The following is a 26,567-nucleotide window of genomic DNA, read 5'->3' as shown; positions in this document are numbered from 1 at the left end:
TAGTGCAATCGTCCTTCAGCTTGCCAAAAATCTCAAGTTCTGCCCAGTGATGATATGGTTAAATACGACCCAGTTTACGGCCCGTAAACCGGTTTACGGTCCGTAAACCAGGTCGTAAACTGCCATGTTCCTCAGCCAAAACTTTCTGTCTTTGAAATGATTAAATACGGCCATGGAGGACGGACCGTAAATCAAAATACGGTCCGTATATGGTGGTTTACGACCACTATTCATCCCGACGAGAATTCATTAAAGATCAGATTTTGTGATTTTTAAAGGGGACTTAAGCCATTTCATTTCATTTTTCATCAAGACAACTCAAAAGACTTCTACAACTCTCCAAATATTTCCTCCACAAGAATTCAAGAGAATCAAAGGGGATATCAAGATTATCAACACCAAATTCATAAAAATAAGTGTAAGGACATATCAAAGGATCTTCTAAGTCAAGAAATTCCCAAGAAGGTGGAACTAGGGTTTTGGCTAATTGAAGTATTTCAACTTAAGGATTGTTCAACCATCATCCAAGGTAAGTTTCATGATTATTCCATGTTGTTTGAAGTATTGGAAAGCTTAGACACTTGAAATGTAGAAGAACATAGAAATGGGTCATTGTTGAGTGAATAGTGACATAAATGAATGATAGTGGAATTGAACTATGAATATTGAAATGTTGTGAGTAAAAATACGTTATAAATGATGTTTATATCATGAAACAAGCATTAAATGCATGAAAACGCAAGGATGAGCTATAAGTAGAAATAAGGGAAAATTGGAGGAAAATGGTGGATTTTGCCAAATGTACGTAAATGACGATTGTCGATTATTATATTGCGAAAAATATTATGAATATTGGGAGTTGATATAGAACGTGAGAAAAGTAGTATGAGCGAAGGAAGCGTTGTCCGACTTCTCCTAGAATTAGCTATGCGTTCTTATAGTTAGTTTACTAATGTTGATACGAATTCTCTTCTGAAGGTAACGACGTGATATCGACGGAGAACAAGTGAGCGATATCTTAGCTAAACGACCAAGGTATGTGAGGCTAGTCCTTCTTTCTAATGGAATGAATCTTTTAGCTTGAATCCCTATTCCTTTCATGAGTTCTTACATTATAAGGAGTTAAAAGCTTATACCTATGAATGTGTATATGAGATAAGTTATACGATATGATGACACTAGAATGATGATGATATTATTCCTTGCCTACACTCACCTTATTTACTAGTCCTTTCAAGGTGAGGCAGAATGTCCATAATGGTTCCATAATGTAACCGGGGGATCACGACCTTACGTCACCCCGATAGAGTAAAGTTGATGATGAGCCTTATACACGCATTATGATAAGATAAGTATTTTATGATAAGCATATTACTATGAGTATTTACGTTAAGCATGTCATGATTGCATTCACACCGGGCCTAGTTGGCCGGGCAGACACCGCTTCGGCGGGCGGCGATACGGATACACCACGACCTACGGGCGTGGGCAGACACCACTAGTGGGCGGCATGAGATGGTACCCCGGACGCGGGAAGCCTGGACGCGGGCTAATATTATTGATTATCACACCGTTCCGACATGGACGGGCAGCTTGCATATGATGCATACATGTTATGATGATGATTATGAGTAAGATAGCATGCATTACTTCATTTATGATTATCAGTCAGATCCAGATGCATCATGTTGATGTTATCCCCATATAATTGATGTCTCCTTTCATTATGTATGCCTCTCATACTCGGTACAATATTCGTACTGACGTCCTTTCTTCGGACGCTGTGTTCATGCCCACAGGTAGACAGGGAGGAGAGCTTAGCCCAGGTCCTCAGTAGCTGTCAGCTGATAGATAGCACTCCATTGTTCGGAGGTGCTTATGGCTATTCTTTTGATGTACATTCATATATGCATATTTTGGGCATGACGGAGTCTTGTTCCGTCTATGTATTCATTATGTTAGTAGAGGCTCGTAGATACACAGTGTGGGTTAGATGGTCTCACAAGATGTTTTCATATGTATGTATATTATTTTGATGGCCAAGAGGCAAATGTATATAAAGTAGTTATGTTTTGATTAAATATGATTTTCCTAAAATTGGTATGTAAAATTTATAAAAGAGTATTAAATGAGCAAGACAAGCAGTAGAGTGAGCGGTGCTCGGTAATTGCTCCGGGTACCCGTCACGGCCCCTAGCTGGGTCGTGACAGAAGTGGTATCAGAGCAGTTCGTCCTAAGAAGTGTCTACGAGCCGTGTCTAGTAGAGTCTTGTTTATGGTGTGTTGCGCGCCACGCTAATAAACAAGAGGCTACAGGGCATTTAGGAAAATGACCATTTTTCTTCTCATGAGATCGTGCGATAGAGTCATGCCTAGGATTATGTTCTTCCTAAAAGTGTGTTATGGTTTCAGAAGAATGCCGCCGAAAGGAAAGGCTACAGCTGCCCAGAAAGGCAAAGATACGACGAAAAAGCGGGCAGAAAGGGAGCCTCCGGCGGAGGTAGAGGAAAGTGAATCGTAAAGTGAGGCCGCGCCCAATGTAGAAGAGCAGGAAGGAGCCTCAGCTCCGGTTCCTCCACCGGGTGCTTCGGGTCAACAAGTGTCCGAGGCCATACATTTATTGACACAGTTGGTTGCCGCTCAGGCACAACGACAGAATGCGGGCCCAAGTGATCATTCGGCTAGTACAAGAGCCCGTGATTTCCTTACTCTAAACCCTCCTGAATTTTTCGAGTCGAAGCCGGATGAGGACCCACAAGGCTTTATCGATGAGATGTTGCGGACGCTGAGACTTATGCATGCTTCTGAGACCGAATCCGTGGAGTTGGCCTCATATAGACTTCGCGACGTGGCGGTACTATGGTATAAAAATTGGGTGATATCAAGGGGAGAGAACGCACCACCTCCCGTTTGGCAAGAATTTGTGGATGCCTTTATTCGTCATTACTTGCCACCTGAAGTCCGTCGAGCTAGAGAGGACAGGTTCTTGAATTTGAAACAGGAAAGCATGAGTGCCCGAGAGTATAGTATGCAATTCAACTCATTGGCCCGGTATGCTCCGACTATGGTGGCTGACATGGGAGACCGAGTCTATAGATTTGTGAGTGGTTTAAGACCACACTTGTTCAGAGATTGTCTAACAGCCTCTTTGCAAGACGGGATGGATATTTCCCGAATACAGGCCCATGCTCAGAACCTCGAGGAACGACAACGACAACAGAGAAGTGATCGTGAGGGTGACAGAAAACAAGGTAAGAGGGCTAGATCTATGGGGGAGAGCAGCGAGTACCGAGGGGGACCGAGACAAACACATTCCAGGCTCTCAGGTCAGTCAGCCACCAGTGCACCTCCCAGATTCTCGGATAGGAGATTTGACCGTTCTTTTTAGTCAGGCCAGGGGCAGAGTTCGAGGGCCTCAGATTCGCAGTCTAGGGGACACTTTAGCCAGAGGAGACCTTCAGTACCGCGGTGTAGCCAGTGCGGTAAATTGCATTCCGGACAGTGTCGTCAGGGTTCGGATGCTTGTTATGCTTGCGGGCAGGTTGATCATATGATGAGAGATTTCCCTTCAGCGAGAGATAGAGCGGGGACTCAGCCCGACAACACAGACTCCTCAGACTACAGCAGGAAGAGGCAGAGGTAGAGGGTGAGCATCCACTTCAGGCGCTGTTCAGCCCCATGTATATGCCTTATGTCACGACCCAATCCCGTGGGCCGCGACTGGTGCCCTACTTAGGCACCCCAAACAGACTCACAAACCTGATCATCATATTAAGACTCATTCAGACTTAACGTACGTTATTCGAACTGAAAACTAATAGCAGACGTCACACAAACATTGATCGAACACTTATCTTAAGCGGTCGCCCGTGCAGAACAGTCATATCGAAATCAAAAAGGTGGCGGAATATAAATCGCCCAAATGCACACACACACGTACAAACTCATGGGCCGTCTTGGCCATAGTAGCTTACGGGCCGCTTAAGAACGCAAAACAGATCCACATACAAACACACCGGACCCACGACCCACAAACATGACTACAGGCCTCTAAAACAAAACAGAACATGCGAACATATGACAGGACAGGGCCCCGCCATACCCACACAGCCACAAATGTACAGAACACACGCACAGCAAAAGGTATGTACCAAAAGTTAAGCTCCGGATCAAGGGGAGCCCTCCAAAATAGCAGAATAGGTAGCCTAAACCGGAGGATCACCCAAACGAGCTTCTGTACCTGCGGGCATGAAACGCAGCCCCCCGAAGAACAGGGGGTCAGTACGGGAGAAGTACTGAGTATGTAAAGCAGAAGGTACAGAAATCACAATCATAACTGGAGTCAGAAGGAACAAACACAAACGTCAAAGTAGCAAATCAAACATGTACGGAAGATAAATGTACAAATGCAAATAAAAATCATGTATAGGGCTTAGGAACATGGTCACCCCCGATGCTGGTGCCACAACACATCATACTCCAGAAATTTTTCAAATCTCCGTACAGTCTCCAGACAAATCGTATCACACACATATCACATCATCAGAACATATCAAATGCCATATCACATCATAACTCCATAGACGGTAACCGGCCCTATGGCGAGGCCTCGGAAACCGTAACACATCATACTTCCGAATATGGTATAGCGCGCACGATCACAAAGCCGGCCCGGGTACCAACAAACGAAATCATAGTGAATGTCACGAACGGAGTACTGCAGAAACCATATGCATATCAAAAGTAATTTACAAGACTCGGCATATAATTACATATAGGCATATACCGACGCCAGAAGGCTCGGGGTAGGAGTCAGGGCGATCAAAATTTATATATGGAAGTTACGAAGTTCCAAACTGCAAAACCTTTGAAAAATAATTCACAGGTCATTTTCCGAAAATCTAACATCATTCATAGTGCAAACGTTCAATAACGATATAGGAAATTTCAAACGGACCTTTGAGTCATAGGCAAATGATTACTTTTCATATCGAACGAAAATGAGCCAAACAAACCAAATAAGGGAAGCCTCGGGGCTTGCGGGCCCACCTCGAGTCAAATCGAGGCGGCGGACACAAATCACAGACTTTAGGCTCCGTAAAGCCATCTACGAAAGTTTCGGAGAGATTCGGACACAATAGCAAAAGTTATGGAAGTTTGAACATTCTTTCAACCAAATGTAAGGAATAGGTTTCAATTGCGCTGAATGAATAGTGCCCAAACTTGAACTCGGATTTCCAAGAGCAGAATTATCCCCGAGGGTCCGATCTTGACCTAGTGTAACTAGGACATGCTAAAAGAAGGAAAGGTAAGCTTTACATACCTGGATTGCGCCTTACGCTCGTCAAATCTCAATTCTCGTTTCGTCCAAAAACTGCAAATGGTCACTTTTACCAGTTACTATTCATGAAAGTTAACATCTTAATCTTTGGGTTATACTTGGCTACCGAAATTTCGGCAGCATTTCCCCTATAAATCTAACACCCCCGAGACTTAGCTCGGCTCAAAATACATCAACAACAACAACCCAAACATCACAAGCAACATAAATCACAATCAAATCATTCTAACTTCAAAGTTCTACCTTACTACACATGTTGACAACTTTCATTCAAACTTCACATTTCCAAACTTACGCCCATATTATTGTATTCATTCACCCATTCAAGATTATTCAAACCCATCCCAATTACACTCCAACAACATACAAAATTTCCCGAAGTTCATTACTTTCCATATTTCATCCAAAACATCAAAACTTACGGCGAACATTCTAACTCGCATTGTTTCATTCCAAATTCATTAACATCAACCATAAGTCATATTTAAAGTCTTTAGCACCATAGATATACAATGATATACACAAATATACCAAAGATATATACTTTCCCATAATGTTCCGAAATCCTTTTCCAACGCCAATTCAATTCATTAAACAATCATTTAAGTTATAAAGGCCACAACGACGCAACTAACAAACTTAAACGAAATCAAATTCATCTTGTCCTCCACAATTCATGGCTCACGGCCACATACCAACACATGCACACACACGGCTTTCTACACACACATCCAAGTTACGGGATTCTCGTCTATTCTCAATCCTTAACACATTCATATCAATTCCATAACATTAGAGGGGCAAAATTCTTACCTTTTCTTGAAAATCCGACATGCCGCAAACGTGATTCTTGTGCCAAACAAATTGTATCACGTCGGAGAGCGTCTCGAGTACTTCACAAAAAGGTGGAAACTAAGATTTTTGGATTAATCAACAAGGCTAGAAAATTTTCTTTCTCGCCTATAGAGGGTTCGGCCGAGAGAGGGAGTAGTATAGCTTCAAGTGGAGTGTTTAATTGTTCTTGATAATTACAAAGGAAATGTTGATATATATCCACTATAGGTCATGTGTATATCACATGACCTTTAAAAATGTGGGCTTGGACCATGCCATGGCCGGCCACTTCAAGGCTTTGGGCCTCAATTTTTGTTGTCCACTTTCTTGGCCCAATTCATTAAAAGTCCCGCTTTGTAATTCCCGAAACTAATTTCCGAAATTCCAAATTTACCCTCGGCCTTCCCCGATGTCTTAACATTAATGATTTCATAACCAACATAGTCACATCAACTAGAATCAAAATATTTCCTCATAACACACAAGTCTTAATTATTTCTCGATTTCCAATTATACGAAAACACGGGACATAACACCTTAGCTGGGCGACAGGATCTTGAGTCTTCCCCGGATGTTGTCACAGGTACCTTGACTATATTTTCCCGTGACGTATATGCTCTGATTGATCCGGGTTCTACCTTCTCATATATTACTCCGTATATCGCTGATTGTGTTGGGGTGAGACCTGAGCCAATTAAACCTTTCGAGGTATTTACTCCGGTTGGTGATCCCGTAATAGCGAGACAAGTATATAAGGACTGTGTAGTCATTATATGTGATCGCCAGACAACAGCGGATTTGATTGAACTTGAGATGATAGATTTTGATGTAATTATGGGTATGGACCGGTTGGCATCGTCCTATGCTAATGTTTGTTGCCGGACAAAGGTAGTTCGATTCCAATTTCCGGGAGAGCCCATACTTGAGTGGAAGGGTAATACAGTTTCCCCAAAGGGTAGGTTTATTTCCTACCTTAAGGCGAGAAAGATGATAGCCAAAGGTTATATTTGTCATCTAGTTCGGGTTCATGACACGGAAGCGGAAGTGCCAACTTTCCAGTCTGTCCCGGTAGTGAATGAATTCCCGGATATGTTTCCCGACGAGTTACCAGGCCTTCCTCCAGAAAGGGAGATTGATTTCGCCATTGATGTATTACCAAACACCGAGCCTATTTCTATTCCTCCGTATCGAATGGCTCCAGCAGAACTGAAAGAGCTAAAAGCACAGTTAAAAGATTTACTTGAGAAGGGGTTTATAAGGCCTAGTTCCTCGCCATGGGGAGCACCAGTCCTGTTCGTAAAGAAGAAAGACGGATCTCTACGAATGTGCATCGACTACAGGCAGCTGAACAAAGTGACGGTGAAGAACAGATATCCCCTTCCTAGAATCGATGATTTGTTTGGTCAATTACAGGGCGCTAAATGGTTCTCCAAGATAGATCTGAGATCGGGTTATCATCAGGTGAGAATTAGGGAAGCAGATATTCCCAAGACTGCCTTCAGGACAAGATATGGTCACTACGAGTTTCGAGTAATGTCGTTCGGGTTGACGAATGCCCCGGCAGTGTTCATGAATTTAATGAATAATGTGTTTAGGTCGTTCTTGGATCTCTTTGTGATAGTGTTCATCGACGATATCCTGGTATATTCTCGCACAGAATCAGAACATGCAGATCATCTAAGAATTGTTCTTGGCATTCTTCGAGATCGGGAACTGTATGCAAAGTTTTCGAAGTGCGAGTTTTGGCTAAACTCAGTGGCATTTCTAGGTCATGTTATTTCAGATGATGGTATCCAAGTCGACACTCAGAAAATAGAAGCTGTGAAGACTTGGCCAAGGCCTCGACGCCTACAGAAGTTCGTAGTTTCCTTAGGTTAGCAGGATACTATAGAAGATTTGTAGAGGGCTTCTCATCTATTTCAGCCCCATTGACAAAGTTAACCCAGAAGTCGGCTAAATTCCAGTGGAGTGATGCTTGTGAGCGTAGCTTCCAAGAATTGAAAAACAGGTTGACCTCAGCGCCAGTGCTAACACTTCCAGAAGGATCAGATGGTTATGTAGTATATTGTGACGCCTCCGGTGTGGGATTAGGATGTGTATTGATGCAGAATGGGAAAGTTATTGCATATGCTTCGAGACAGTTGCGAAAACATGAACAGAATTATCCCACTCATGATCTTGAGCTAGCTGCGGTCATTCATGCATTGAAAATGTGGAGACACTACTTGTTTGGTGTGCACGTAGACATCTATACGGATCACAAAAGCCTTCAATATATTTTCAAACAGAAAGAGTTGAACCTGCGGCAAAGGCTATGGTTAGAATTACTGAAGGATTACGATGTGAACATTCTATATCATCCAGGGAAGGCGAATGTAGTAGCAGATGCACTTAGCCGCCGATCGATGGGTAGTTTATGTGGAATTCCTTCGGAAAAGTGAGAAATGGTTCGTGAGGTCCATCGGTTAGTAAGTCTCGGCGTACGGCCAATTGATTCAGGAGATGCAGGTATTAGCATCAATGACCCCACAGTTTCATCATTGAATCTAGAAGTGAAGGAACGGCAATATGAAGACCCTCAATTAAGCCATTATCGAGATCTATCTCAGGAAAAGGAAAAGTCTCCATTCGAAGTTTCCATAGAAGGGGTTCTTAGATATCGAGACAGGTTATGTGTACCGAATGTATCAAACTTGCGCCATCGGATTTTAGAAGAAGCACATTATTCCCGGTATTCTATTCATCCAGGTGCAACCAAGATGTACCACAATCTCAAATTGATATATTGGTGGGATGGCATCAAGCGAGACATAGCAGAATTTGTAGCACAGTGCCCAAATTGCCAGCAAGTGAAGGCCGAGCATCAAAAACCAGGAGGCTTATTGCAAGCAATGGAAATTCCTACGTGGAAATGGGAAGAAATTAATATGGATTTTGTGGTAGGATTACCCCGCACGCGAGGGAAGTATGACTCTATATGGGTGATCGTGGACAGACTCACAAAAGCAGCTCATTTTCTCCCCGTTAGAACCACATATTCAGCGGAAGATTATGCTAAATTGTATCTCAAAAAGATTGTACGACTTCACGGTATTCCTTTGGCCATTATCACAGACAGAGGGGCACAGTTCACAGCCAAGTTCTGGAAGTCCTTTCAAGAAGGTCTAGGTACTCAAGTTAATCTCAGCACGGCGTTCCATCCGCAGACCGACGGACGAGCCGAGCGTATTATTCAGACCTTGGAAGATATGCTACGAGCGTGTGTGTTGGACTTTGGTGGTAGTTGGGATGAGCATTTGACTCTTATTGAATTTGCCTATAATAACAGCTATCATTCCAGTATTCACATGGCTCCATACGAGGCCTTATATGGATGAAAATGCAGATCTCCAATTGGATGGTTTGTAACTGGAGAAGTACAATTGATAGGCCCCGACTTGATCCAACAAGCAGTTGAAAAGGTTAAAGTGATTCGAGACCGACTGTTAACAGCTCAAAGTCGCCAAAAGTTTTATGCAGATAATCGCCGACGAGACTTGGAATTTCAAGTGGGCGATTGGGTGTTCCTGAAGGTATCGCCGATGAAGAGAGTGATGAGATTTGGCAAGAAGGGAAAGCTAAGTCCCAGATATATCGGACCCTACCAAATCATTCGCAAGGTGAGTCGAGTAGCCTATGAATTGGACTTGCCTTCAGAGCTCGAATCCATGCATCCAGTATTCCATGTTTCGATGCTCCACAAGTGTATTAGAGACCCAACGAGAATAGTTCCGGTTGATGATGTGCAAGTAACAGAGAAGATAACATACGAGGAAATGCCCATTGCCATTTTGGATAGACAAGTACGAAGGCTTCGGAATAAAGAGGTTGCTTCAGTCAAAGTTCTATGGCGGAACAAAAATCGGGAAGAAATGACTTGGGAAGTGGAGGAGAAGATGAAATATATGTACCCCCATTTGTTCCAATCACCAGGAGAGATTCAAGATGAGACGTCAATGATGTAAGGTATGTCTGTTTTAATTTTATGTTTTTGGTCGTGTGTGGCCATAAATGTGTTGACATTGTGATATAGCCCTGTGAGCCGAAGATATTGTGGGTTGTTGTAATGTAAAGGTAGTGTCCAAATTACAAACGAAACTCTGGCAAAAAATTTCTAGAATCCCCAAGTGTCGAACATTCGAGGACGAATGTTCCGAACATTCGAGGACGAATGTTCCAAAAGGGGGAAAGAATGTTACACCTCGGAAATTTCTCCGTACTTGTATGATGAGTGGAATGATGAAGAGTTTGAGTTTATGATGTTTTGTTCAGTCGGGAATGGCTAATTAAGAATTTTGGAAATAAGAAAGTCGCGGAAAATTTTCAGTCCAGTAGTCGTATATGGCACTATACGGCCCGTAAAGTGATTTACGGGCCGTATAGTGCAATCGTCCTTCAGCTTGCCAAAAATCTCAAGTTCTGCCCAGTGATGATATGGTTAAATATGACCCAGTTTACGGCCCGTAAACTGGTTTACGGTCCGTAAACCAGGTCATAAACTGCCATGTTCCTCAGCCAAAACTTTCTGTCTTTGAAATGATTAAATACGGCCATGGAGGACGGACCGTAAATCAAAATACGGTCCGTATATGGTGGTTTACGACCACTGTTCATCCCGACGAGAATTCATTAAAGATCAGATTTTGTGATTTTTAAAGGGGACTTATGCTCATTTTATTTCATTTTTCATCAAGACAACTCAAGAGACTTCTAGAACTCTCCAAATATTTCCTCCACAAGAATTCAAGAGAATCAAAGGGGATATCAAGATTATCAACACCAAATTCATAAAAATAAGTGTAAGGACATATCAAAGGATCTTCTAAGTCAAGAAATTCCCAAGAAGGTGGAACTAGGGTTTTGGATAATTGAAGCATTTCAACTTAAGGATTGTTCAACCATCATCCAAGGTAAGTTTCATGATTATTCCATGTTGTTTGAAGTATTGGAAAGCTTAGACACTTGAAATGTAGAAGAACATAGAAATGGGTCATCGTTGAGTGAATAGTGACATAAATGAATGATAGTGGAATTGAACTATGAATATTGAAGTGTCGTGAGTACAAATACGTTATAAATAATGTTTATATCATGAAACAAGCATTAAATGCATGAAAACACAAGGATGAGCTAGAAGTAGAAATAAGGGAAAATTGGAGGAAAATGGTGGATTTTGCCAAATGTACGTAAATGACGATTGTCGATTATGATATTTCGAATAATATTATGAATATTGGGAGTTGATATAGAACGTGATAAAAGTAGTATGAGCGAAGGAAGCGTTGTCCGAATTCTCCTAGAATTAGCTACGCGTTCTTATAGTTAGTTTACTAATGTTGATACGAATTCTCTTATGAAGGTAACGACGTGATATCGACGGAGAACAAGTGAGCGATATCTTAGCTAAACGACCAAGGTATGTGAGGCTATTCCTTCTTTCTAATGGCATGAATCTTTTAGCTTGAATCCCTATTCCTTTCATGAGTTCTTACATTCTAAGAAGTTAAAAGCTTATACCTATGAATGTCTATATGAGATAAGTTATATGATATGATGACACTAGAATGATGATGATATTATTCCTTGCCTACACTCACCTTATGTACTAGTCCTTTCAAGGTGAGGCAGAATGTCCATAATGGTTCCATAATGTAACCGGGGGATCACGACCTTACGTCACCCCGATAGAGTAAAGTTGATGATGAGCCTTATACACGCATTATGATAAGATAAGTATTTTATGATAAGCATATTACTATGAGTATTTACGTTAAGTATGTCATGATTGCATTCACACCGGGCCTAGTTGGCCGGGCAGACACCGCTTCGGCGGGCGGCGATATGGATACACCACGACCTACGAGCGTGGGCAGACACCACTAGTGGGCGGCATGAGATGGTACCCCGGACGCAGGAGGCCTGGACGCGGGCTAATATTATTGATTATCACATCGTTCCGACATGGACGGGCAGCTTGCATATGATGCATACATGTTATGATGATGATTTTGAGTAAGATAGCATGCATTACTTCATTTATGATTATCAGTCAGATCCAGATGCCTCATGTTGATGTTATCCCCATATTATTGATGTCTCCTTTCATTATGTATGCCTCTCATACTCGGTACAATATTCGTACTGACGTCCTTTCTTCGGACGTTGTGTTCATGCCCACAGGTAGACAGGGAGGAGAGCTTGGCCCAGGTCCTCAGTAGCTGTCAGCTGATAGATAGCACTCTATTGTTCGGAGGTGCTTATGGCTATTCTTTTGATGTACATTCATATATGCATATTTTGGGCATGACGGAGTCTTGTTCCGTCTATGTATTCATTATGTTTGTAGAGGCTCGTAGATACGCTATTATATCCCATATTTTCATACATTGGGACGTTTTAAACTAAACGTGACAAGTTAAAGACAAGACTATTTTAAGGTACGAAGTAGAGACTTTATCTTCCGGTTTCGTTTCAAGTCACAATTTACCTACAATTTCGTTTGGCATGGAAGTATTAATGGAAAAATTGGGATTAAACTAACCATAATTGGATTAATAAGTGGGATTGGAAAGACAAAAATCAGTCCACTTTTAAGCCATGTTTGGCCGTGCACTATAGTGGGATAGTCAAAGAATATTGACCCAAGTTAGTGGGATACACATGTCCAAATCATGGGGGAAACATATATACAAAAAAAATCTGATTCATTAACAATACACAAGTTCATTTCAACACTTACAAACTAAGAACACTTAGAGAGAGAAGGGGAGCTCTCAGCCAAGAACTAGCCGAGAGTGAGGTCCAAAATTTGATCCTAAAAAATCAATTTCTTCACCAATTTTACTCCTCATCTAGTGTACAAGAACGTGTAGTAGTTGTGGAAAAGAAACAAGGAGGTGTAACACCTCAATAGGGTTGAAGATTCGGCCAAAGTGAAGAACAAGTTGTAAGGTAAGAATGTTTATTGTTCTTGTGTTGCATAATGATTTGAATGTATAGTTCATGAAGGTTGTTGGATTGTTGTTGTAGTTGAAGTAGGGGGTGAGCCGTGAGTTGTGCTGAAGTCATGGTTGATTTCATTTTGCTTGTATTGTTGATGAATTGAATATGTGTCAACATACGTAAATGAACAAAGATTTTAGAAGTTGGTTTATGATGTTGTATGTTGGTATTGGATTGTTTTTCTTAAAATTTAAATGAGCCGTGAGTTGTAGGCTTTAATGGAATCATGTTTAATCTTCTTGTACATGTATTGGAAGTGGATTGAATGTGTTGTAGTATGAATAAATGGATGAAAATCATGAAGTTGTTGGAGTGGTGTTGTAGCCGTGTGAGGGGACTGTTTTAGGGGAGATTGTGGACTGTTTTGTGTCACATTTTGATTGTTGTTGTTATGGACATTGTGGTGTATTGTATGCATGTTGAATATGTGAATTGAGGTGTTAAAGAAATGAATTATGTTGAAGCATACAAGCAGTCCAAAACAGTGGACTGTTTTAGTGCTAGAAGTGAATTTGTATGTGTTGAGTGTTGATTCTTGTTGTGAACGTTTAGTGAAAGTGAAGTGCAATGATTCAGGTCGAAATTGGAATGATTTGTGGGTTGTTGTAAGAATGGAAATGATGCTAAAACGGTTCCAAGAATCATGAAAGTAATGTCATTAAACGTGTTGTTGTTGTTGTAAGTTAAAACTGGAAAATTGCTAAGTGAGAATGGAAATGTTATGTGTGTTGTTTAGCCGTGTGTATGGGACAGTTTTGAATGATGTATGGACTGCCAAAGTTCCCTAAGTCATGTTTAAACAAGTTTGGATTAATATATGAAAGAACGATTAGCAATGTTAGCTTGTAGCGCTAGTTGGTTTGAATGCGAACGCAACGTCGTTTAAATGTTAGAAAGGGATTGTGAGCGTCAAAATACGTATTGAATTCCCTTGTAGACTAATTGTAGCTCTTGATATCTTGATATAGGATATGTGTTTTTGGGCAGCAAGTACAAGTTATACTACGACTAAACGCTAAAGGTATGTGAAGCCTATTCCTTCTTTCTTTTGGCATGTCCTAGACGTAAGTATGAAACGATATGAACCTTGGGGTAAATTCTACTCTCTAGTTCCATGCATGACTTATGACTCTATATTTCCTTAATGCTATTGTCACAAGACTACTATATGATTGACTAATGAATGACGTATAGAAGTTCCTACTCTTAAAGAATTGCACAAATAGAGGCATACTTGACTTTCAAAAGCTACACCATGTTAAGTTGGTACATGTACACGAAATCTGAAACGTTTCTTGTTATAGTTTGTTATGAGACTTAAAAAGAACTGAATATGAATATTATTTTGACACTTTAGAGCTGGTTAGTGCTTGTCCATTGAGTCTCAAAGAATTAATTGAATATATGTGGTTGCTATTTATTCTGCTCGTGCTTACCGCTATATCCTTCACTGAGTCCCGGGCCAGGACACGTTCTCGTGCACATATTTACTATATTAATCACCGAGTCCCTCACTAGAGGGTCGGGACACGTTATATATATATATATATATATATATATATATGATGATATGATGACATGATGATATGGAGATGGTGACCAGGAGGGCATATTCCCTATTACCGAGTCCATTATTAAAGGGCCGGGACACGTCTATGTTTATGTTTCATGATGCTATGATTTTAATTACCGATTCCCTCACTAAAGGGCCATGACACGTTATATATGTTATATACAGAATGATTATGCAGCTTAATTACAAAACTCTATATTGATATTGATATGAGAACGATACAAATGAAATATGTCCAAAGGTAAGTTTTATGAAATTCTGATTGTTGCATTGAGTCCTATACACCTTGTCTCAGTATGAGTATATTACTATGTTTCATGCTTTACATGCTCAGTACATATTCCGTACTGACCCCCTTTCTTCGGGGGGATGCGTTCATGCCTGCAGGTACAGACGCTCGTTTTGGAGATCCGCAAGCTTAGGATATCTATTCAGCTACTCTGAAGTGCTCCTTTGTTCTGGAGCCTAGCTTGTGGTATAACTCCCTTTTGTTGTATATGTATGTGTTATTCGGGGTACGGCGGGGCCCTGTCCCGTCATAAGATACTATCATTACTCTTAGAGGTCTGTGGACATCTTTGTGGGTTTGTATGTAGTTGTTGATGCGTTGTATGACTATGACTTACGTTTGGGGTGTACCCATTCGTAATGGCAGCCTTGTCGGCTTGCATATATATGTATGTTTGGTATGTTGCATATCGTGGCAGCCTTGCCGGCTTGCGTAGAAATATATATGTTGTGGTTTAAAAATTGTAACTCCTCAGGAGACAGGTGCCTACGACACACAAAATTTTGACAGCTTTAAAATAACACCCTACCTTTTTATACAAATAAGTTCATGACATGCTAGTTATAAATGATTACAGTTAACAGGCAATATGAGTGTCCAATTCGGGCACTAGTCACGACCTACGGGGTTGGGTCGTGACATACGCAGTGTGGGTTAGATGGTCTCACAAGATGTTTTCATATGTATGTATATTATTTTGATGGCCAAGAGGCAAATGTATATAAAGTAGTTATGTTTTGATTAAATATGATTTTCCTACAATTGGTATGTAAAATTTATAAAAGAGTATTAAATGAGCAAGACAAGCAGTAGAGTGCTCGGTAATTGCTCCGGGTACCCGTCGCGGCCCCTAGCTGGGTCGTGACAAAATATATAAATGATGGTTGTTGATTGTAATAATGTGGATGTTGTTGAGAACGTTGGGAGTTGATAGGGACTATGGGAAAAGTAGTATAAATAAAGGAAGTTCTGCCCAATTTTCTTTTGAAATAATGACGTATTCCTTAAGTCAATTAACTAATGTTAATATGATTCTCTCGTGAAGGTAACGACGTGACCTCGAAGGAAGACGAGTGATCGATAGTGTAGCTAGGTGACAAGGTATGTGAGGCTAGCCCTTTCTTTCTAATGGCATGAATCCTATAGCATAAGTTCCTTTCCTCTTCATGAGTTCCTATATCCATAACTATCCATATAAGATAAGAGATATGATACGATGATACCATATTGATAATGATATTAATCATTGCTTACACTCACCTTATGTACTAATTCCTTCAAGGTGAGGCAGAATGTCAATAATTGCTCCATAATGACATCGGGGGATCACGACCTTACGTCACCTCGATAGAATATAGATGACCTTGGGCCTTATGCATGTACTATGATAAGATAAGCATATTATGATAAGCATATGATTATAACCATTTTATGATAAGCATGTCATGATTGCATCACCCCGCGCCTAGTTGGCCGGGCAGTCACCGCTAAGGCGGGCAGCTATACGGATACACCATGACTATTTTGGCATGGGCAGACACCACTAGTGGGCGGCATGAGATGGTACCCCGGACGCGGGAGGCCTGGACGCGGGCTAATATTATTGATTATCACACCGTTCCGATATGGACGGGCAGCTTGCATGTCATGCATATATGATATAATGATGAGTATGAGTAAGACAGCATGCATCACTTCTCTTATGACTATCATTCAGATTCAGATGTTCATATTGATGTTCTCATTATATTATTGTTGTTGTCCTTCTTCATTGTTCATGCCTCTCATACTCAGTACAATATTCGTACTGACGTCCCTTTTCTTTGGACGTTGTGTTCATGCCCACAAGTAGACAGGGAGGTGAGCTAGATCCAGATCCATAGCAGCGGTCAGCGGAGTGAGAGCACACCATTGTCCGGAGGTGCTTATGCTCATTCTTTTGTTATATAGATGCATATTTTGGGCACGATGGGGTCTTGTTCCATCTATGTGTATTCAGTCTGTCAGTAGAGGCTCGTAGATACGCAGTGTGGGTTAGATGGCCTCACAAGATGTTATTATATGTATATATTATTTTGATAGCCGAGAGGCAAATGTACATAAAGCATTTATGTTTCTACTTAAAATATGATTTTTCCTGCATTTCGTGTATAAAGTTTGCAAAGAAGTACTAAATGAGTAAGATGAGCATTAGGGCGAGTGATGCTCGGTGGCTAGCCCTGGGTATCCATCGCGGCCCCTACCCGGGTTGTGACATAACGGGTGAAACCTATTGTATGTATAATGATGAGAAACTCCCATAATATATGATTATTATGCTATGCCATTAATAGTGAATATAGTGGATGAATGGGAGGATAAAGCGTACCAATGATTGTGATTGAGTTCCAAAATGAGTTGTGATGAGGGATTTTGAGTGTAGGGTGAGATTCGTGTTCCTAATTTAAGGAAGTGGCAAATATGTATATTGATTGGTTGACCTTTGTGTGTGGGGACTAGCCACCTCGTTATGGGTGTTTGATTGTACAATTGAGTTGTGCGTGATAATTCTATTGTGTTGGCTTGATGCCATGTGTAGTTGGTAGATAGAGCATGTCGCTTGTTGTCCTGATTTGGGATAGGATTGGCATACCCGTTGTTGGTATTTGTACTATGATACATTATTGGTGTACCCACTGTTGGTACTTGAGTTATTGATATATGTTGGCATTCCCACTGTTAGTATTGTGATTTGATACATTGTTGGCATACCCTGTTGAGGAACTTGTGATATTGAGCTTACTTGTTGATGATTGACATATGCATTGCACATATTCTCTCATATTATCATGCATGGCCGATATCCGGTGATGATCCGGTATCATTAATTGAGCGAAACTGATATTGATAAACTCTTTTACTTGAGTGATTGTGAAAAAGACCGATGTCCGGAGAACCATTCCAGAATTGTTGTTTATATGAAACTGATACTTGCTAAACTCTTTTACTTGAGTGATTGTGAGTAGGCCGATGTCCGAGCTTCAATTCCGGAATCGTTGATTTATGAAACTGATATTTGATAACTCTTTTGAATGATTGTGAAGAGGCCGATGTCCGATGGTTATATTCGGGCATCGTTGTGCATGGTTGTTTCCGATGTTGTCTAGGATTTGATTTTAGTGCATAGGCTCCATGGGTCCCCCGACGTGGTGCCGGTGAGATTTCCCCTGTGAGCAATTAGCCAGGGTCCCGTCTGTCTGTTTGGCAAAGATCCGGGAGGGTGGCACTTAGACTTCGCGAGTCACATTGGGTTGTGCTACCGAGACATCGATATTTCCGTCTGGAGTACATGTGTACATCTCATTTGCATGTCATGGCATTACATCTATACATGTTGCATTGCATTGCATTGATACATCTTGCATTGCATTGCATTATGGCTTGTTTGAGATGATTTGGTGTTTACTTATGATGATTGGTTTCAAATTGATTTATTCATACTTGACACATTTGGGATTAGATGCTTTACTTAGGCAATGACGTGTACTTGGATCTGGATTTATTGATTGAACTTGTTGAGGTATCCTATAGACCGTCTGTAAGATTAGTGATATGTTTGGTCTCTATGTGATATAGGATAACGAGCGTCTTAATGATGATTTGACTGCTAGACTGAAATGATCAATTTAATGATATGTAAGTTTTGAGGTTGTTGTGAGCTTGACCGGTGAATTAGTAGAATAAAATTAATGCTTAAGGGTATTGATATACCGTCTGTGATAGATAGACATATGATTTGATTGGGTTGTTATCATGTTTATCTGTGAATTCTTTTACTGATATGTGTTACTAACCATTGTCGGCCTATGATACTTACTCAGTACGCATGGATTGTACTGATATTGCACTTACTACACCCTTTTTGGGTTCAGATTGTTCAGGTGGTTGATTGTGATATGAAGCTGAAATGTGCGGTGCCTATCTGGAAGGCCTCCTCCCACTTCATTCCGGGACGGAGGTTGAGTCTTAGAATATAGTGGTAATATGAGATTATTAGTCGTTCTTGTACTAGTCTAGACCAGGTCATGGGAAAGTGGATCGAGTCTATATGTGTTACATCGTTGTAATTATATTAAATCTTGAGTTTGTTAAATATATTATGAAGTTTCTGCTGAATTTCTATCTATTGATTTAAATGAATCACCTTTACTTAATTGATGTGAATTCAAGGAGAGGGTTCGCCTTCCGAGGTGGGAAAGGTAGGTGCCCGCGCGACCCCGATTTGGCTCATGACAAGTTGGTATCAGAGCCTAGGTTACCGGTCTACTAGGTACAAGAGCAATGTGTAATAGAGTCTCGTGGAATGGTACGTAGACGTTTGTACCCATCCACGAGAAGCTATGAGGCATGTTAGGAAAACTCCCTTCATTCTTTCTATTCGTGCTACTTTGGTCGAATTGGTATCTCGGTAGGGTCCAATTGGTATCTAGGAGATTCCAAGTGGTATCTGTGAATTCTTGTCGTATTCTCCCTCGAATGGCAGAAACTCATTCTAAATTTTATGCTACCGATTTCGTATGTCATGTTGCGATACGATATGAAAAGCGCCGTCTTTATTCCGATGCTTGACCAAGTTCAGTTTTAGTTATTGTGTGAGTTTCCGTTGTGGGAATTTGGTTAAGATGTTTCATTGGTGCTTCTTTGAGAGATATGGAGTTGGTAATAAGAGCCGAAGGATATCTATGATCCTAGTGGTCGGTTTCTCGGAAATGGTCAATCCATGTGGGCTTAGTAAGAGCGATCTATTGAGGATAGGATCGGATTTGAAAAAAAAGGGTTTGACTCCGAATGCGAGGACGAGTGTGAGTTCGCTAGGGATTACCAGATTGGACGAGTATAGTGATTGCGTATGGTAGATAAGAGGAGTTGAGAGTAAGTACTAACAGGTCGATATTGTGAGAGAGCATAGAGAATTCGAATTCTTAAGGGGATTGGTATTGTTCTTGTTGAGTACATGGAATTGAGTCGAGATAAAGAGGATTTGGATAGAAAATTCTTGAGCACTAAGAAGGAAATAATTGGTAGCTGGCATGCTTACGAGAATGTGTTTGTGACTATTACGAGAGTGAGATTCTAGTAACCAAACAACTATTAGGAGTTATGTCCAATATCGGATTGAGGCCGAGAGCCTTTGTGCTTGTTGTGTGGCTTCGGTGATTTTTATTATTTATCGGTGTTGTTATCCGGTTGAAGTTGATGGTATAGTCGCTTGAATGGTTAGGTGTGCTTAGGTTCGACAATGGAGACATTCTAATTTAGTGAATCATAGATGAGGCTTAAATCTTTTCGAGTTATATGGATTTGGAGATCAAAATAAGGAATGGAATAAGGGAACCTGAGTAGAGGAAAGTGGGTCATTGTGGACCAAGTATGTGCTTCGTTGGATTTAGAGGTTAGTCGGTTTAGACCCTGATACGTTGAAATGTAACTCTAATGTGTAAAGTGTGTGGTGTGATTCTATCTTCGAGGTTAGTTCGGTAGTGTCCAAGGATTATGATTTGCGGTAATTGATTTAGTGGCTTTGAGAATTGGTTGGTGTTAGTCAAGAGTGGCAAGAATTAGGTGAGCCTTGGGAGTACTTGAATTTATTTGAATGATGGTATTGTAGTCTAGTATAGAATAGACGAGCGTGTGATTATTGTGTGATCGAGAACGTAAGATTACAGAATGGGTAAATGATAAGAAGTGGTGACCAGTGAATGAGTTAGTGTGTTCTTAAGAGAAAGGATCTGTAGAAATTCTTAGTATGTTATGGCTATCAGTGTTTTCGAGATGGGATCATGTTGTGCTAAGTGTTTTAGGTTATGAACAACATTGACGGAATGACTTCGAATATTATGGGCCCGAAGTGATTATGCTTGTTAGCACCAGGGATGGTGAGGTTTTGATACTTTCACAGGTATTATGGGTTATTGAGGTATTACAATGGAAATTTTGATAGTTAAAAGATTGATTTATGAGTACATATGTCCTTAGTGTCAGAAAAATTTGGGTTGTACAGGAATGCGTATTGGGTAATGTTAAGGAATTTGAGGCCGCATTTGCAAGATTTAGTCATCCGGTACCTTTAGAACAATTTGGGTAAGTTTCAGCTTTTAGAGCCAAGAGCGGTAACTTATGGTTTGCTATGCACGGTAAGAGTGTGATGGGTTTCGGATCTCAGAATCAGTTTGTGTGATTATTGGTATATTCTGGAATGGTGCGTTCATTGTGGGTTATTATGGTTTGAATGGAAATGGTTAGATCTAGTTTGTAACTCCAAGGGAACTTATGGGTTCCAAGTAAATCAATTTAAATGGATATGATAAGGAATGCTTGATTTTTAAGGTTTGTTATTAGTAGTCCTTGTGGAATTTCACCAGAGTCAGCCTTTCGATTAGTACAATGGGTTATACTGATAGTTGTTGTGCTTCGGAGAGATTATAAGATTGTGATAATGCTCCGTTCTGATCATTGGATGTTGGCAGATCTTGCCCTTAAACCGGGGCACCCGCACCAAAAACAACAGAAGAAAATTATCCAAATATATCAAAAACAAACCAAAAGCAAGAAATTGTCTGAACATCAAGACCTGCAAGGGCAAGTGATAACCAAAGCTTTCATAAAAAGGGGGGATCTCTAAGCCACTCCTCGGCTAGTCGCCTCATCACCACCATCCTGCGAGTCGCTAGAGTCCTCGCTGCCAAGTCTAAACGCGCTAAGAAAGGAGAACTGGGGGGCATCTCTGATGGTTACCTTGGGATGCTTTGCCTTCGGGACTAGGGCCTTCTTTGACGCCTTTCAACATTCTCACGAACAGCTTGTCCCTAGCCCGACTTTTCTTCTTCGCTCAGTCCAAGTCCTCCCGGAGATCCACATGGGCCTAGGCTAAAGATCCATGGGCGCCCTGCAAGGTATCCATAGCATCCCCCATCCTGGTCTGGGCATCCATATAGCCCTTTATCTGATCAGTAGTGAAATAGCCAGTACCAGCAGCACCACTAGACGACCTGACCTCCATGGAAGGCCATGCAAACCCCATCAAGGCCGCCTTCACCGTGGCCATATCTGCCTTCATGCGCTCCAAGGTACTCGGGGTCTGTGAATGACCACTCCAGCCCCGTGGGCCATCACTGTCATTATTATCGTCTGAGTCAACTCTTTTTCTCTTGCCCTGCCTTGTGCTTATTTGACCTTTGGTGGGTCAAAAGGGACATCACACTCCACATAGCGATCCCCGGGCTCCATAGGCACCCTAGTATTACGGCATAGATGGGTAATCAGGGAGGGAACCATCAAACTCGAGCCAGCCTTGGCCATAAAAATCCACCACTCCTCGATCACCTGCATCCCCACATTCACGGGCACGCCATCCAAAATGCAAGCAACCATAAAGGCCCGGTGGTAAGTGACATAAGTAGTATTACTAGAAGGGCAAACTCGTCGGGCAACGAGGTTCAGCTACCTCCGAGCCTCTGGAGTGAAGTGTTAGTTCTTAATGGCAGAACGGGTGACACCCCAGGTAGCCTTGCTCCTCTTTGACTCTTTCACTAGCATCCTCACCAACCATGGCCCATTCCCCTCGTGCTCCTTAGCCCGAAGCTCAGCCTGTGAGGGGTTGGGCAACCCATGAACAGCATTAAGTGCCTCAGCACCCACCTTTATGTTGACCCCTCTGATAGTAATCTCTGGCTATGGACAGTCCAATCAACGGTAGGGAGCATAGCATAGAACTCCCTAACCCGGTTATAGTTAACATTCCCCGAGTCCTCGACTAGCAGACCACAACCTATGTGATGTAGAAGCTGATAAAACTCCGGGACAGCTCCTCCACTCGGTCCATAAGGAAGGCCCGCTCGTGGAGCAGACCCTTAGTTTTCTATTCCATGTAACGCCTCCTGTAAGCATAGGAGGCAAACCTATTGTCTACGGGGGGAGCTGGTGGTTGTTGTCCTTGTTGTTGTTGTTCCAGTTGTTGTTGTTGTTGTTGCGGGTTCTCCATAGCAGAATGAGAGAATTAGCCTGAAAAGGGAAGACCGAGTTAGAATAATGTAGCACTAATATTTAGCAGTGGTAGGGCATGCATGAAGTAGTTAAAAACAAAAAAAATTAGTTTCTGTCTAAGGCAGCTTCCCTGCGGCGGTGGATTGACCACTGCAGCGAAGCCACTATAGCGACCAAAGGGTCGCTACAACGGACAAGGCTCTGCCATGGCGTTGCCTCATCGCTGTAGCGGGCTCGCTATAGCGAGCAAGGTCCCGCTACAGCGGGTACCTCCCAACCAAATAGGTCTGCTCCCAGCGACCAACCATCGTCGCAGCGAAACCGCTGTAGCGATGGAAGGTCTGCTGCAGCGGACCCGTCTTCCCCAGAACGAAAAACCTCCCAAACCCAACTTTTAGAAAACTCAAATTTTCACCATAGGTTCCCCATTTTTGTCAAGGAGCAAGTATTATGATAGCATGCATGACTTTTACAACATATAACATCCTATTCCAACTACAATGGGCACCAAACTTTTGGGGAAGAACATCAAAAATTGCACCACTACAAAACACCCCCACCCCAACATAAACTACCCCATTTTGAACAGATATTTCGTATAAAGTGATGCTAGAGCAATATGAACGATGAAATAACTGTGCATGATGCAAAAAATTTCCCACCCCGAGGAATCCAAACCCTTGTTCAAGAAATTTTCCCTAATCTAACAAGTTAAGCATGAAAATTTTGAAATAGGAAGCCATAATCAAGTTATAGGACAGTGAAAGAGAGCATATACCTTGATGTAACAAGAGATCTGCAAGCCTTGCAAGAAAAGTGAACCTAGGGGTGCAGAGAGATTTTCCTCTTTTTCTTAGATTTTGTGTAGTGTTTTAAGAAATGGAAGGGGGTAGAGTGGTTATAAGGGGAGTGGGGAGGGAGATGAGAGGACTAGCTAGTTGAATGGGGGATAAATTTCGTTGGAGAGGAGGATTTTTTCAGTTATGGAGAAAGAATGGGAAGTGGGAGGGGTGAGCTGAATTCACCCCATTTATTTTAAATCTGGTCGATGACCGCTGTGGCGGTGACCGCTATAGCGGGCTTCTTTTTTCCAATTTTGTGGAAAATTTTCCTTTGTCGTAACGATAATGCAAAATCCTGCCTCCTACGAGGCAAGGTCCAGGAGTATGACCATCATCTCAACCCACACCGTTCGGGGACGAACAGTGGTTTAATTGGTATCTGGTGTAACGACCCGTCCAACCGTTAGTTAATACTTCATGAAACCATGCCCAATCTAGGTCTATGATCGTAAATAGTAAGCCCCATGGGGTGTTTTAAGGATAAATAGTGATAAAAATCAATTTCAAAAGGAGTTAGAAGTCGTGGGCCCAAGCAGGAATTGGACCACTATAGTGACACCTCGTTGACCGCAGCGGACGAGGCGGGACAGTAGGCGCGTTTTTGATACTCAGTGATTATTTCACCCTCCTTTTCAATAAAAGACCCTCCAAGGCTGCTATTGGGTTTTCACAAGAAGAAAAACCCGTGACACCAAGAGAAGAGGCTTTTTCCAACATTCTCCACATCTTTCCCCACAACTATTGTTACACCTTGCAAATTCCAGATTTGTTACCTTGTGAGTAGGCTAATGTGAGCTTAAGATGAACATGAAATCCATATGAAATTAAGGAAAGTATTAGATAGCTTAAGGTGCATACCATAAGATTTTTAAGTTATATGAATATATGAGCCAAAGTTCGTTGAAGGAAGTGAATTGTAAGTCGTGTTCGGAAAGGTTTTCGCTATAATTGAGCTAATATGTATTTGGTAATGTCTTGATGGGATGATATAGGGCCTATTGTATGGTCAATTAACTGTTATATAAGTGTCAAGAAGGTTCCACAAGGATTGGAAGTCAAACGAATCAACGAGAGAAAGTTTTGGATAACGGTGAGTTATACGACCACTTATACAGTCCGTATAACTTTATACGGTCCATATAACATGACCCTTACAGAAAGGGAAATTTTCTTGGTGGTTTTATACGGTCCACTTATATGGACCGTATAATATTATACGGACCGTATAAGTGGTCCGTATAAGTCCATCGGGCAGCTTTTTTTTTTTTTGTATAAATAGATGACCCTTGTTCTTTTATTTCATTTCCCCCATGTCCAAAAGTCTTGAGAGCTCCAAAACCCGCCTCCAAGCATATTCCACTCCAACCCAAGAGATTACAAAGATCAAATAGCAAGAATTGAAGTGTTCATGTGTTAGAAGGCTCACAAGGGTTAATAGACTTCAAGAACAACTTGAGTATTGAAGCTAGGTTTTTCACTCAAGGTGATATCTTACTCCAAATCCCATTCTTATGAGATAAAATGTTAGTTTTCATGCTTATTTCATGTTATTATGAATGCTTGGTTGTTGAATAACTTGGGTAGAAGAAGAAAGTAGAAAATGAGGTCTAAATGTAGCTTTTATGATGTTTTTGAGTAGTAAGCTAACTTGAGTCATGAATCTTAGTATGATATGGGTATAATCTTGTTATGGAAGGTAATAATAGTAATGAGGAAGCATTGTATGAAAATGTGTGAAGTATGGGTGTGAAGTTGTTAGTATAAGTTGAACATGAGAATGAATTTTGAAGACTTAATGGAATGTGATTACTTGATTATGATATTGTGGATGTTATTGTGGTTGTTTTGTAATATGGTGGAAGTTGATGAAAGAGGGGAAATGCTGCCCAATTTTCATTAGATCATGAATTGTTCTAGTTTGTATTTAAGAGTATCATTAAGGCTTAACCATAGTGTGAATCCTTCTAAATGTAGATTTCTCAAGCTCGACGGTGAACGTTAAGTAGTTAAGAAGACGACGAGGTATGTAAGGCTAACCCTTCTTTCTTAAGGCATGATCCCATCATTGTAAACCTTCATGTGAATTTAATATTTTCTTCCAAGATGACTTCATTCTTAGAGTCACTAAAGCTCATGATTCTTGATATTATCACAATACCATTAGTCTCATTCTATGATAATTGATCCCCTAAGGAAGGATATAATGAAAATGATTATGTTGATGAGGACGTTGAGGATACCTATGTACTTATATATATATATATATATATATATATATATATATATATATATATATATATATATATATATATGTATATATGTATGTATAAGTCTAAGTATGACTATTAAGAACACCGAGCTTATGTGCCCGGGTATGATATCTATTGCGCGCGCACCACTGCAGTAGGGTACGGATGACACTGAGCCTTGGTAGGGCCATGTATATATGACACCGAGCCTTGTCATTGTCGGGTATGTGAAACACCAGACCTTCATGGTCGGGTATGGTACTAATATATATAAGTAAGCATTAGAAATGAAGGGTCCCTATTAGAAACAAGTAAGTAAACATGGTGATTGCCACTAGAGGTACAAATGGCTCTATTATCTCATGACTCTCCTATCT

This window comes from Lycium barbarum, chromosome 12 (genome assembly GCF_019175385.1).
Source record: "Lycium barbarum isolate Lr01 chromosome 12, ASM1917538v2, whole genome shotgun sequence".
Lineage (NCBI taxonomy): Eukaryota > Viridiplantae > Streptophyta > Magnoliopsida > Solanales > Solanaceae > Lycium > Lycium barbarum.
The sequence above is the reverse complement of the archived record's forward strand: the minus strand, read 5'-3'. Positions refer to the sequence as shown.